Below are 15798 nucleotides of genomic sequence, written 5' to 3' on the forward strand. Positions count from 1 at the left end.
ATCTCGAATGGGCGACCATTCTCATATAGAATAGTGCCACTGGCAGGGCGACTATCCAGTCGACTCCTTTTTCCTGACATATTTTGGCAAGGCGGATCTTTAATGTCTGATTATGCCTTTCTACAAGGCCTGCTGCTTCTGGATGTCGGACACAATGGAACTTCCACTGGTATCCCAGTAACAAGGAAACTTGTTTCATTAATTCGGATGAGAATGGCTGACCGTTATCTGAGTACACGACACGAGGCATGCCGTATCGTGGGAAGAATTCACGAACCAACTGTTTGGCAGTGGTCGGAGCAGTGTAATCTGGGACTGGGTATGCTTCGGTCCAGCGGGACAGAGCACAGACAACTACGAGAACATATTTAAATCCTCGACAACGGTCCATCTGGATATAATCCATCTGGAGGACTTCAAAAGGGTGATCGGGAGGATGAAATCCACCTTGCTCTACAGGGACGCTTTTACCTGGATTGAACTGACAACAGATCATGCAAGTACGCACTTTCTGTTTTGCTGCTGCTCGTAAGTGTTTATTGTTCCAGAGATTTTGCAAACTGTCTAGCATTGCTTTCTCTCCTAGATGTGCAGGACTATGTGCTGTATTTTTGTACCATGAGAGGTCAGAAAACCTCTTTCTTGCCAGAGCATGCCGAAGTCGTGTACGACTCCGAACGCATAACGGGAATCAGTGTATATGTTGACATTTCTGTTCTTGGCTAGAATACAGGCTCGGGTCAGAGCGATGAGCTCTGCCGCTTGAGCAGACAATGTATCAATACGGTGTGTTTCTTTAACTTCAGTTTCAGTGGTCACGGCATACGCGGCCACTAACTCTCCTGTACTTGTTCTCATGCATGAACCATCCACATAAAGTGTCAAGTCTGGATTTGTCAATGGAACATCTGTTAAATCTCGTCTGGGCTTTGTTACTGCATTAATGATCTCTATGCAATCATGTGGAGCTGGATCTATCATAACTGTAGGTAACAGTGTTGCTGGGTTCAGGATACTGCAGCGTCTAATTTCTATGTGTGGCTGGAATAATGTCAATTCGTAACCTGTCAGTCGTGCTATAGTCAAGTGCTGAGTCTGGGTTCTGTTTAACAGAACCTCTACAGAATGTGGAACTTGTACTGTTAACTGATGACCTAAAACAATTGAGTCGCTTTGTCTGATTGCTAACGCTGTTGCTGCTACTGACTTTAAACATGCAGGGAGTGCCTGTGCTACTGAATCCAATGTACTTGAAAAATAAGCGCAAGGCTTATGTGAACCTGCTTGATCTTGAGTGAGGACAGACAACGCTGTACCGTCACGTTCTGTAACAAAAAGTGTAAACGGTTTGCTGTAACATGGTGTTGCTAAAACTGGCGCTTGGCATAAAGCTTTCTTTAATTCCTCAAAGGCTTGTGTATGTTCTTGAGTCCAAGGGAGGACAGTCGAAGTCGCTGCCTCCTGTGTCGTTAACTGGATGAGTGGTTTAGCTAGAAATGCATATTGAGGAATCCATTGTCTGCAGTACGAGGTGAGGCCTATGAAGGCCCGCACTTCCTTTTGTGTCTGGGGTCGTGGCATGTTTACAATTAACTGAATGCGATCGGGAGTGAGCTGTCTCCCCACTTTGGACAGCAAGTGACCCAAGTACACAACTTGCTGAACACAGAATTGTAGCTTCGAAGGGGACACCTTGTGTCCCTGGTCGGCCAGGAAATGCAAAACTGTCAGAGATGCTTGTTCACATTCGGGCTCACTTCGTGCGGTGATCAGTAGATCATCGACGTATTGCAGTAAAGCGGTATTAACTGGCATTTGGATACAATCTAGTTGTCTTTTCAGTGCTTGACTATAGATGCTGGGGCTTTCTGTAAATCCTTGAGGTGCGCGGGAAAATTTGAAACTTCGTCCATTTAAACTGAATCCGAAGAGATATTGGCTCTCCGGGTCAATAGGTACACTGAAGAAAGCGTTCTTGAGATCGATTACAGTAAAGAACGTTGCTTCTGAATCAATAGCAGTCAATAGGGAGGAGATATCGGGGACCACAGGATACTGTGGTACAATACATTTGTTCAGTTCTCGAAGGTCAATCACCAGCCGATATACTGGCGGTGCATTGCGGTCTGTACGTTTAAGAATTGGAATGATGGGTGAATTACAGATATTGGAGTCAGTCTCTACGACCACTCCCTGGGCAATAAGCTCTTCAATTATTTTCAGTAAAGCCACTACAGCATCGGGTGGTAACTTGTATTGCCTGATTCTGGGTAAAACAACTCCTGTCTTGAGTGTAACACGATATGGAGTGATATGCATACAACCTACATCAGCTGGGCCTTTTGCCCATAAGTGATCTGGTACATTTTTCAATCTGACATCAAAGTCACGTAGAACATAATGACCCTTGAAATCCCGTAGAAAGAGTCTGACTCCCTCCGGGGAACAGCATATTATAGCTCCTAGAGCCTTCAGTGTTTTAATTCCTAACAGATTTTCTGGACATGATTTCGTAAGCAACAAATCTGTAACTCGAGATAATGGACCTACAGCTAATGGTACTGGTTCCGATACTTCATTTACAATAGGCTGTCCTGAAAAACCAAGGGAAACATTCTGTGAGCCTGAGAGGGGTGCCCCTGGGACTTCATTGTGACTTATGGTAGTGCGACTTGCCCCTGTGTCAATTAAAAACTTTCTGTCTTTTCCTAATACGTGACTGTGTACATAAGGACCTTCTTGATCTACAGGAATTTCAATAAGAGGCAAATCACTGTCCCTCCCTAGGCTGTTTCATGTATAACGCTGATAATCTGGATATGCCGCCTGGGCATACTGGTACATCTGTTGTGATACTTGCCGAGTTGCGGCAATGGGCTGTGTCTGAGCATGCTGTGGCTGCGGTACTGCTACTGTCTGTACTGTATGGGACTGATCATGCATAGGCTGTGTATTCTGCATTGGCTGTTCGTTCTGTGAAGTCTGTTGATGACCCTGTTCATGTCTAGGCGGACGCGGTCTTTCTTTAGTTTTACCTGTCTCAATGTTATGTTTCAGAACTGGACATTCATGTACGTAGTGACCTGGCTGCTTGCAATAATTACATGTCCCTTTAACGGGAGCGGCAGAATGATTGGTCTGGGCCCCACCTTTTCTATGACCGTCGGCTGGAATCGTCTGAGCTACTAACATTTTCATTTTCGTGTCTTTCATACGTTTCTGTTCCTGATCTTGTTCTTCCCTAATTCTGTTCTGGTGATATTGTAACATTTGTAACATCTGAGATGGCGTATTTGCCTGCCAAGTACTTTCAACTTTGTACACTCTATTTTTGACTAATGGTAGGGCATTCTCTACTAATTTTGTTACAAAAAGGTGCGGGTATGACTCACTACTAGTTTTTAGACCACTATTTATAATGAAACATTTCTCGAATCTTGAATAAAAGTCACTAGTATCTTCATCTTGTTTCTGTTTACAGGACGAGATTGCGTCCCAATCTTCCTTTCTTGTTGTCAATAATCTTGGCAAAACCTGTACTATTAAACCTGGTAATGCTTTAGTCTTATCCCCAAGGCCTAACCCTGGGACTCGTTTGCTTTCTTCGTCTTCTATTTCTGCCCATGCTATCTTTGACTCTCCTACCTCCCAATCCTTCTCCTTTAATTTTTCGTAAATGCCCGTGGGCAACAGTACTTTTAACATTTTCATAATATCATCATACGTGTAATCTCCCATCAGTAACATGTCTTTAAGCTCTCTATGAAAACCTGCAGGGTCCTTATCATGGCACGGAACTAATTTCTTCATTTCTAACAGTTCTAACTTAGTCAGTGGTGTGTGAACATACACACGCTTCAAGCGTTGGTCCTCACCCATAACTGGGTGTACTTCTCGTAAGGGGTTCTGACTTTCAATGCTACCACCGCATTGCATGTGGTACGTTTTTCTTTCTGGAGGCGGGGCGGGAACATATTCAGAGCTTAGGAAGGTGTTATACTTACGTCGTTGTTCTAGAATTATTTGTATTAATTTGGTACTAAAACCTCTCCATCTATCCATGAGTAGTGCTTCTAATGTTTCATGTAAGGGACCTGGATCAGAATGATGGTTTCTGAACTTGATGAGGAGGTGCTGAATCATGTATACACCTGCTATTTTCTGCTCTTCCGGGGAAAGGTTCAGGAATGTCTGTACTAACGTGTCATCATTATACATGTCTGGGTTTTCGGCCCATAACACGGCTGACCGTGCTAGTTCTTGTTCATCCATAGAATTGAGTACATGGTACCCCACTCGGTCTCGAAGCCTTTTATCGGTTTCCTGGAACTGGTGTTCAGAAGAATTCGGATTTGTTAAAGCAGAGAAAAGAACTCTCTTGCTCTCCGGACGGATGCCTTTCCTAAGGTAGGCTCCCCTACCTACATATGCTATAATATCTGTAGACCTTGCTGGTGCCTCATGTTCATCTTCCTCCTCGGAGGAAGCTTTATCATTCTCTTCCTGGTGTACAGTCAATACTGCCTTTCTAATTTTCTGGGACATACTGGCTATGCAAGCCCCTTTATCATGCTTTCCTTCGGCTATATTTTGACCCCACTTGTTTAATGCGTCTAATTCACTTTGATCTGTCCCGGGCCTGTCTCGTTCTCTTATTACACAATTTATAAAAAATCGTAATATCTGTGCTTGAATGTCAACTTTCTGTTTATGCATGGCAGCTTTGACACTGTCGGGGTCTTTCCCGGTCTGTATAAATTTATATATTCTGTCGAGAAGTTCCTGCATTCCTACATAGCATAACAAGCTATCGGTGGCAGATCTTAATCGTAGTGATGCTAATATCATTAAATCGTCTTTTCCGGGTACTGGATCATATCTGCAAACTGACATCTTCTCTTTAAATGCTTCAAGCCGGGATAAGTGGGGAGACTGGAAAGGATTCTGCGTGTCCCTTAAGTTTAATCTGTGTGTCGGTGGCGGGGTCTGTAGACCCGATGTCGCACCTCCTGAGGCGGATGCTTGAGCATTATCTCTCCGCGGCGTCTGGATCTGAACTGGAAATTGTCGTTTAGCAAGATCAGGCAGGACTGGTTTCGGTAGGTCTGTTTTGAGTACGGGAAGTGGCGGAGCTGTCGGAACAGAGGAGGTCTGTCGCGGTACCGGCGGAACATTATCTGGGGGCGTAGTGCCACCCCCATCCCTGTCAGTAGGCAGGGCACGAACAGGCAGATTGGTATAAGCTGGTGCTACATCCTCTAGATATGAATTTAGGAATATGTCTTTAGTAGTTTTATGCATTACTTTAGTTGGAACTAATGGTGTCGGTAAATTTTTCGGTATCTCTGATTCAGTTTCAGATGTGCCATCTGCTGCAAGATACATACCGTTTACAAGATTATTTCGGGCTCGGTCTATTTGTTCTGTTTTTACTCGGATCCCTTCAGTAACTAATTCGTTTTCCTGTTCTTTATCTGATTCTTTAAGTCTATCCTCTCTACGGAGTGCTTTGTCAGCACGCTTACGTGATTCCTTACGCCAAAATTCTATGGCGTCCTTCTGAGATTGTCTAGCTTTCTTTTTCCATAATGCTTCTTCTACCCTCATGATGCACTCGGCATCCCACGTTCCGGTAACAGGCCATCACTCGGCATCCCACGTTCCGGTAACAGGCCATCTGTGTCTTTCGTCTAGGTGTTTGGTGTAATCGGCCCATAAATCTAGATATAATATGGCATCTATGCCGTGTTTTTGGTACATAAAATTGCCTGGAGTGTCCCTAGGGGGGATAGGAATTTCTTCCTCCAGTAACCCTTTCCTAGTTCCTATCTGTTTTAACTTGTTGAAGAACGGCATCTTGTTTACTTATTACTGAACGCTAGATCTTTTTCCTTAATACTCCTAACAGCTAGATTATACGAGAAACACAATAATACACGTTTTAAACAGTCACATTCATACCACAACATTAATCACATAAAAACATTGAAAACATAGATGACTACCCCCTATACTGTATGTACTGCTCAACAGTACGGATACACCGGTGTAACAGTGCAGAAATTCGGAATACTTGATATACTGCTAAACAGTACAGATACACTGCCTAAAAACAGTGCAGACCGGACTTGCGTACCCAAACCCGTCTAGATACGACCCAGCAATGGTACTCACCGGGAAGCACGGAAACAGAAGGCCTCGGAAAACTCGACTGGACTCGACTCGGAACTTCGGAAAACTTCGGAAAACTTCGGAAAACTGGTGGGCCTCTTCACACCTCGGACCTTGCTTCTTTCGGCTGGGCTCTGGTCGGGATCCTCCGCACTCCTCACCGCCTCGTCTGGGCACTGATCGCAGTCTTCGTCACCTCCGTGGGTCAGAGGGAGATGCAGGAAATCCTGCCAGTACACGTGTGTTCCGTCTAACTGATGGCAGGGGGCAGAGTTTGCAACGCACCAACCGGCGCGTGAGGTGGGGGAGGGGTCCCTATTCGGGCGCCAAAATGACGTAAATAATTAATTTACTCTCTTAATTTCTATGCAGGTAAGTACTTAATCAATAATAACTCAATCGAAATGAAAGAAAACAGAGTCCGTGGTGTTAGAGTTTCTAAGGGTTTTATTCCTCATAAAGGAATCAGGATATCATGTTCTGACCACCACAGGGGTGTCAGAAGGGATAGATGAGCGCGCTGAACTTTATTGATAACACATAGCTTATATACTTGATTTACACCATAGGAATCAATGTAAGAGGCGTAACAGCTGAGAGAAGACAAGATAACAGTATACACGTGGTACTAGTACATCATCAAGAGGCGTAAACTAGGCGTGAACCAGAGGTGTGTGCTAGAAACGTCACTGATAGGTGACGCAAGTGGGTGGCACCAAGGGGTGGCGCCAACAGAATGTTGCAATGTCAGCAGAAATCGGAAGCTTGGATGCGCGCGCAGCTGCATGACGTGTGATTGACGGGGTGCAGGGGACTTGACATTTACACTGACGGAAAGAGACAGAAGTCTGGCATGTCAGATCAACTTGTACTTCTATCATATCTGATATCTGGTGTTTAGGAACTATACAATCTGGGCGGAAAGGTCTCTAGGGCAGAAGCTATTCTATGCTAACTGTGGATGCGTGTATAAGCGCCTGAGTGTCTACATGTGAAGCGTGGGGCACGGGGCCTTCCATGGAAGCATGGCAACAGAGGCTATGAATTACTTGCATTAAGACAGGTCGGCCTTTTGGCTCTGCAGCTGGAGAGGATGTTTACAGGATCTAGTAGGCAGGAATGTATTCTCGAGGAGCGGAACAGATAACTCGAAGGTTATAGTCAGTCTTGGCAGAAAGCAGGCTTAAGCTGAGCGCGAGGGGCCGCGCTGAAAGTAGGACAGAGTTCACGAGTACAGAGGTAGCCTGGGCAGAGCCAGGAGCCACAAAAGAGGTACAGATGGCAGGAATTCAGGGCCTACTCTTGCTAGAGCAGGAAAAAATACGAAAAGTGCACTACAAAAAGACGGTGGCATAGCATACTTAAGAACGGACTATATAATCCATTCATGGTGGATCTGAAAGAGGACAAGTTAACGGTGGACGCAAATGTATTTGCGTCTTCATAGCTGGCACAGGAGGGAAGTTACATGCACTTTAAGCTGGTACATGGAGTCGGTGGGGTACGCGCTAGGGAACACAACATGGCCAAAATTTAATTTTCCTCAGACCCTTCCCTATTACCAATACCTCGGTCTTGCTGCCATTCAATTTTAGGCAATTATTTGCCATCCAAACAGCCAGTTATTGAAGGCAGGATACAAAATTGGAGGCAGCATCCCGACCGGGCTTGGGTCAGAAAGACCACCAGCTGGGTATTGTCGGCATAGGACAAGGCATTAATCCCAAAAGTGTCAGCAATCTTAGCCAGAGGGGCAAGGTAAATGTTAAACAAAGTAGGGCTCAAAATAGAGCCCTGAGGCACCCCCTGGGCCAACTTAATACTCTTAGAGTAATGGCTGCCTTGCAATACTTGAAAGCTGCGCCCAGATAGAAAAGATTCCAGCCACGTTAATGCTCTGCCACCTACACCTCCGCTCTCTAGATCGTGTAGTAAGGTATGATCAGCGACAGTGTCAAAAGCTGCACTTAAATCTAAAAGAATTAAGGTCGCTGTTTGCCCCTCGTCCACAAGCTTTCGGATAATCTCAGTTGAGTAGAGAAGAGCCGATTCAGTAGAATGGAGAGTCAAGTCAAGTCAAAAATACTTTATTCGATTAGTTAAAATCATAAAAGTATACTACAAACACACATAAACACATATAAACACATATAAAGCATATAAGGCATATGAAGACATATAAAGAAATATAAAGATGGGGATGGCATTTCATTCATATTTCAACAATACGGTTCAGGGATGTGGTATACATATAAAAATATTTTAAAAGACATTAAAAAGAACAATTATGCAGGGAAAATCGGGGTCAGGTGTTACTCTTACATTTTACTTTTTACTTTTTACATTTACTTTTTACAGTAAATCAAACCCCTTGATAGAACATTACATTTATATTCTATAAGAAATTCATTCATTGGCAATTTCAGAAAACATTTAAAAATTATATGGTGCAAGTTATTTATACAAATCTACAGACATAGATTGTGTAATATACTACACCTATATTTATGTGATTCAATCAATATTTAAGGGGTTCATTGATCTGAGACGTTTAGCTCTCATGGCTGCTACCAAAAAACTTGCGACCCCATACATCACAATAGGGGTCTCCATAATTTGTAAAAACAGCAATGCGGGTTTCACTTGCATAAATCCCCTGTTTCTCATCAGTGGTAATATGTATTTTTTTCTCCCCTCCGCAAAAAAGGGACAGAAAAATACAAAATGGGTCAGGTGTTGGTCGGAAAAGGAATCACATTTACATGGGATATTATCCCTTGGTTTATTCCATTTCTGGTATTCTCCCAGAAGAAGGTGCATCTGGTTGAATCGAAATTTGGTGAGAAGCCACCGATGATACGGCCTGTTCACTACCCTTAAATAAGGCTGGATGGACATGGTAGATACAACAATATAGTGAGCCCTCACAGTAGTTTTCTCTATTTCTTGTGCTTCTCGCCGCATATTCCTAGACTCTAAAAATTGTGTTTTAATCCATGTAACATCTTCCTTGCACAGCCTCTCGGGGTTACTATACAAGTCAACACGGCCCAGAAGGGTAGCAGCAGACTTAATATAGCTCAGCCATTTAATATCATTAGCTCTGTCTCTCCCCATGCAGTCAGTAATAATTTGACGATTTAGCGTCAGGTTCAGGTTCAACCACATTTTCACCCAAAGAAGTAGTGGGGCCAGGTTAAGGGTGTCTTCAATGTATCCTTGCCCTAGTTCTATTAAAACAGAAAAGATGGGTGTGGACTGTGGTAAGCCTAATAATGAACGCATGGACCTATTCTCCTCCTTCTGTATCAGGGCCAAATCCCTGAAACCCCAAATCCCAGCCCCATATCTAGCCAGAGCCAGGGTCTTGGCTCTATACAGCTTGAGAATGGCTTCCGTTGGTTTACCCCCCAGTCTTTTTGCGAAGCTCTGTATCGCTCCAAATGACCGCCGGATCGCCATTGCTTTATTAACCACCTGTGGAGTCCAGGTGCCCGTGTCATCAAAAATGACTCCTAGGTATGTAAATGTTTTAACTTTGGTTAAAATCACTCCATTACATAGCAGGGTTTTGGTGGTGTTCTTTCCTTTCCCTATGGACATACCGTGTGATTTATCCATATTTACAACCAGGTCTAGTTTTTTCATAAATGCTCCAAACGAGTCAAGGAGCAGCTGTAGACCATTAGGGGTTCTGGCGATGAGGACCGTGTCGTCGGCGTACATCAGTACGGGCAACGGTGATCCTCCCATCATAGGTATATCTGGGGTAGCAGTTTTTAGGACGGAATACAGGGAATTAATATACAAGGAGAATAACATGGGGGCCAAAATGCACCCCTGTCTCACACCTCTAACTGATCTAAACCCCTTGGTGCACTTGCCACCTGTAGTCATCCGGACCGATGCCGTCAGGTCGCTGTGCAAAAAGGCTAAGAAATTTATCAGAGCAGGGTCTAGTCCCAACTCCGAGAGAATTGTCCACAGCTTCGACCTATTTACTAGGTCGAACGCTGTGGACAGGTCCATAAAAGCAAGGTGGATTGACCCGCTGGAAGCAGCAGTGTATTTAGAAACAGTCATATATAAGTCAAGACACTGCTCCTCAGTACCCCTCCCTGTTCTAAATCCATATTGCGTATCACATAAAATTGCGTTTTCCTTTTCCCATAAGTTGATTTTACTTAAAATGACTTTGCCAAGAATCTTAAATGAAGAATCGAGTAACGATATAGGTCTATAACACCTGGGGTCACCCCTTTGCCCCTTCTTAAAAATTGGAATAATAACCGAGTGTGACCAAGTGGTGGGAGTGTCAGTCAGATTCATACATGCTAAATTAAAAACATTCGCGAGTACTATTGACCATATGTGGGGATGTGCTTTATACATATCGGCGGGGACCCCATCCGGGCCTGGGGCTTTCCCGCCGGCAGTATTTTCGATTGCATTTAAGACTTCTTTTACCGAAACCCTTAATGGCATGTCTGTAAGTACAGAATCTATAGGAGTAAAAGGGGTAGTAAGGGACTTGCTTCCATAGATGTTTTCAAAGTGATCTAACCATTGTTTCTCGGTGATGTTAGCCTCTAATATCTCATTCTCGTTACCACTAAACAAAGGAGAGTTCACTATTTTCCAAAATTTTGCACTGTCCTTTAAAGTAAGGTTGTCATAAAGTGCTTCCCTGGCCTTGTGCTTTAGTTCTTTTTTACGAGCCTCAATCGTCCTCCTATAATCTTTCCTCAATAGGGACACTTTAGTTATATTACGAGGTTTACATTTAAGGGCTTCTAGAAGTTTTTATGCGCCTTTGAGCAATCGGCATTGAACCATCCCTGTGCCAATCGTGGTTTATCAGATGATTGATGTTAAGAGCCTCTGCAACACTTTTCCTCCAGTTGACAGCGGATCCCTACAAATGTTAAGTTCAACACTTAACTCGTCACACAAATTAGTAAAAAATTCCTCTACATTAATCTTAGACCATTTAACCCGTCTACCTTGGTCGTGGGCCCGGACTACTGTAGGGTATGTTGACTGCTGGTCATAATTTACTACAGTAGGGTTTATATTAGATAATTCCATGACGACCGGGTTATGGTCACTAAATGCTGTTATAATGGCGTTATATGAAATAACATTCATGAGGATGCTAGGTGACACAAAGATATAGTTAATGATAGTGTTACTACCTCTCGCACTATATGTCGGTACTCTGTCTTTCGGGTTCGCAAAAACGGGTTCAGACATATCCATATCAATCAACAATTCTTCTAAAGCGCCCCCCTTAGCAGAGTGTTCAAAGTGCGGGTGAGTCAAATAGTCATCATCATAGAAATTCCCATTATAACAGTTAAGCTGTCAAAGATGTATGTTAAAATCACCAAAAATAATGTAATAAACCAAAGTAGTTTGACTCTTCTTATAATTGTTTAAAAAATCAGTCAACATTAGGATGTTTTCACCTCCTTGTAACCCTTCTGTTGAATTATAAAAATTAACATATAGGAATTTTTCCCCCGTATTCATCAAGACCTCTAAAATGAGACAGTTAGGGGAGTTGATATCTATGATTTTCATCGCCCCCATATGATTTACTGAGGTTAATAATGCAAGACCTCCCTTACTTCTGCCTCTATTAGACTTTTGTGCAGCTTTAAAGTGGGATACGTATCCTTCTACCCAAAAATTGCATTCGGTGTCCCATGTTTCTTGGAGTGCAATCACTTCATGTTGCTTAATGATTTCAAGCCATTCTTTGTCTTCTCTTTTAGTTTGTAGGCCAGAGATATTCCAAGTCATTAGCTTCATGGTTCTTACAACCCCTTTGGACCCAGAAGGTTCCTGCTGCCCCATCTTGGTGCCCAGTCAGATGTTTGTATCCAGGTTTGTGAGAGCATCAAAACGGTTACTAAGCTCCAGTCCTGGGGTCAGAGCTGCTTGGTGATGACTGTCTAGGGAAAGATGTGAGCTAAGGGGTAGAGTAGCCCAGCTGGCTAAATGCACTTTTTGTCTTGGGGTATTTTTCCTATGCGCTAAGTCCCGGGTGGTATGTTGTGTTGGGCGAGGATAGAAAAAGCCCAGTGGGACTGCACGTATTTGCCCTTTGATAATATCAGTTGCATCCCAAAAGAGTCTTGAGCAGACGTGTGGATTCCTAAAGTTAATGATGACACAATCATCAGGGAAGCGTTTGGCCGTCGGGCCCAGCCAAGTGACTCTTCTCGCCAAGCTAACATGTGCAGAAACATCACTAGGGCCTGTGCAGTTTTTGTCGCACCAACTCTTTACGTTTTCCATAAGAGTTAGTTGAGTTTCTGATTCTCCCGGAGTAAGTCTTGGGACATTCACCAGAACTGCCACGAAAGGAGTTGCCTCAGGGGGTAGATTCACCATGGGCTTGGGATACAATCCATGCCCCGTTCTCTTGTGAGATGTGTTGTCTGTAGCCCCTTCATTTACCTCACAAGTATTGGAGTCCGAGTTGTTCTGTCTGCTGGGGTGCAGAGTGTTTCCGGCAGCTTTGGGATTATTTGTAGGAATCACTGATGGAATGAGCGGCAGGTGTACTGTTTTGGGCATTGTATTTCCAGTATTGGTCACCTCCATGGGTTGGCTGGTATGCCCTGTGGGACGCTGTGGATCATTTACTAGATGCTCTGCCACTTTTTGGAGCAACAGGGAGTTCATCCTCTCACATCGGGTTATAATACCTGCTACACAATCCTTCAGGGTTTCTACTATGTCACTTGAGATCTTAATGAGTGTGGATTCAATAGTATCAGTTAATACCCTTTCTATCATATCCTTAATAGAGCCTTCAAATTTAGTTGAGGATTGTCGTGATTTAGTAGTTGCTCTATGTTGTAAGGGTAGGGTTTTATAAGATCTTGCTCTTTTCCTGGTTTTACATATCTTGGCATCCCCCACTAGTGCTTGGGCGCGCACAGGGGGGTCAGATACCCCAGTGGAGTGCTCCTGATGCACTGACTGTTGAGCATTAGGTGGATTGTCACAGGCACTATTAATAACAATATTGGGTTCTAAGGGTACCCTTAACTCATTGTGTTCGATCGAAGCTCCCTCCAAACCAAGTTCCCGTTCTGTCTCGGCAATTTCCTTGTTGAGTTTCCCAACAGCAGATGTAAGGTATGTCAAGATACTTTCGGGAGCACTAGTTTTACGTGCAATTTTAACTTTGCTGGTTCCCCCTGTGAGCGATGTCTGGAGTTTTCTCTTACCCATTTCTGGACTGTAGATGTTAGAGGACCGGCCTGTCCTGTCCTCTGTCGTCCCCTGACGGCCACAGACGGCCCGCCCTCTGCCCGGGCTCAGCCCGGCGCCGCCCGCGCGCGTCCCGCGGGGCGGGAGGCTCTCGGTGCTTTTGTGGCGCCTCCGGGCGCGGGGAGAAGTGTCACGCCCTCTCCGGGGCTGCTGGGAGCGGTAGTCCGCAGGTGAGATTGCCTGGAGCCGTTTCCCTCACGGCGGCGTCAGGCTGTGCAAATGCCCCCCAGGAGCGCTCGGCGCTCGGTGCTTTTGTGGCGCCTCCGGGCGCGGGGAGAAGTGTCACGCCCTCTCCGGGGCTGCTGGGAGCGGTAGTCCGCAGGTGAGATTGCCTGGAGCCGTTTCCCTCACGGCGGCGTCAGGCTGTGCAAATGCCCCCCAGGAGCGCTCGGCGCTCGGTGCTTTTGTGGCGCCTCCGGGCGCGGGGAGAAGTGTCACGCCCTCTCCGGGGCTGCTGGGAGCGGTAGTCCGCAGGTGAGATTGCCTGGAGCCGTTTCCCTCACGGCGGCGTCAGGCTGTGCAAATGCCCCCCAGGAGCGCTCGGCGCTCGGTGCTTTTGTGGCGCCTCCGGGCGCGGGGAGAAGTGTCACGCCCTCTCCGGGGCTGCTGGGAGCGGTAGTCCGCAGGTGAGATTGCCTGGAGCTGTTTCCCTCACGGCGGCGTCAGGCTGTGCAAATGCCCCCCAGGAGCGCTCGGCGCTCGGTGCTTTTGTGGCGCCTCCGGGCGCGGGGAGAAGTGTCACGCCCTCTCCGGGGCTGCTGGGAGCGGTAGTCCGCAGGTGAGATTGCCTGGAGCCGTTTCCCTCACGGCGGCGTCAGGCTGTGCAAATGCCCCCCAGGAGCGCTCGGCGCTCGGTGCTTTTGTGGCGCCTCCGGGCGCGGGGAGAAGTGTCACGCCCTCTCCGGGGCTGCTGGGAGCGGTAGTCCGCAGGTGAGATTGCCTGGAGCCGTTTCCCTCACGGCAGCGTCAGGCTGTGCAAATGCCCCCCAGGAGCGCTCGGCGCTCGGTGCTTTTGTGGCGCCTCCGGGCGCGGGGAGAAGTGTCACGCCCTCTCCGGGGCTGCTGGGAGCGGTAGTCCGCAGGTGAGATTGCCTGGAGCCGTTTCCCTCACGGCGGCGTCAGGCTGTGCAAATGCCCCCCCCCAGTAGAATGGAGAGCTCGGAAGCCGGATTGCGAGGGATGGAGAAGGTTGTATGAGCGGTCAGTTGGGAGTTCACAATCTTTTCTGCTATCTTGCCAAAATAGGGAAGTAGAGAGATAGGGCGCAGGTTATCCAGCAGGTCGCTGCTAATGTTCGGCTTTTTCTGTAAAGGAAGAACCACAGCCTCCTTCCAGCTCCATTACGTCAATACTACCTCTAAGCAGCTTAGGGTTGGCTGGGTCCCTGGGGGAGCCTGATCTACTGCTAATGGCAATATTTTTAAGAGTATTCTGTGGAGGCACAATTAGTTCAAACAGGCCCTGTGCTTCAGGAGCACCCATGGATTCCTTTCCCCCACTTATTCCAGCACGAGCAGAGGCAGGGAAAGAGGAGGAGATCTTCTCGACCTTCTCTGCAAAATATTCAGTCACTCGATTGCATGTCTCAACAGAGCTAATAATAGGCTCTGCGATGGATTCCAGAGAGGAGATTCCCTTAAAGATCTTAAACAGCTCTTTAGTAGAATTTTCCGCTGTTTGAATCCTACTGTTAAAGTAAGCAGACTTTGCCTTCCTAATGAGCCAAATGCTTGTTCACTATGGGTGTTGACTGGTGATACATATATGTCACGAGATTTGATTTCTTGGGATACTTCAGTGTTTCCTCACCTATCTCTATGCATATATTGTTTGGAGTATGCTAAATGTATCATACTCAAAAGAATTGTAATTGCACATAGCTTACTGTACATACTCTGTAGGGATGAGCGAGCAAGCGCTTCGAGCCTGGCACATTGCCAGGAACGTTGGCTCTGGTTGGCGTCATTACACAAATTGTGTCCTTTTTCATTACAGGTTGGACGAACCAAGGCTGAATGCCCTCAATTATAATAAGTATGTCCAAGAGATAGAAACGTTGGAACAGCTCTCTGCTTCACTACTAATATATTTTATATTTCTTCCAGGGAGGGAATTTTTCGTTGGTATTTACCCTAATGAAAGCCGTGGACCCATAGGGGCCGTACACTGGCTAGAACATGTTGATGTTGGCAATGATTATAGGGTCATATGACCATTATATTCTTGGGACACCCTATCTTTGGTTTTAATATCCACCACTACTCCATATTAAAGGGATACCTGGAGTACCTGGAGGATTTTTAATCTTTAACCCCCCTGGCCTTTTCTCTAAAAGTGTTC

Source organism: Lissotriton vulgaris, chromosome 7 (assembly GCF_964263255.1).
Source record: "Lissotriton vulgaris chromosome 7, aLisVul1.2, whole genome shotgun sequence".
Taxonomy (NCBI): Eukaryota; Metazoa; Chordata; class Amphibia; order Caudata; family Salamandridae; genus Lissotriton; species Lissotriton vulgaris.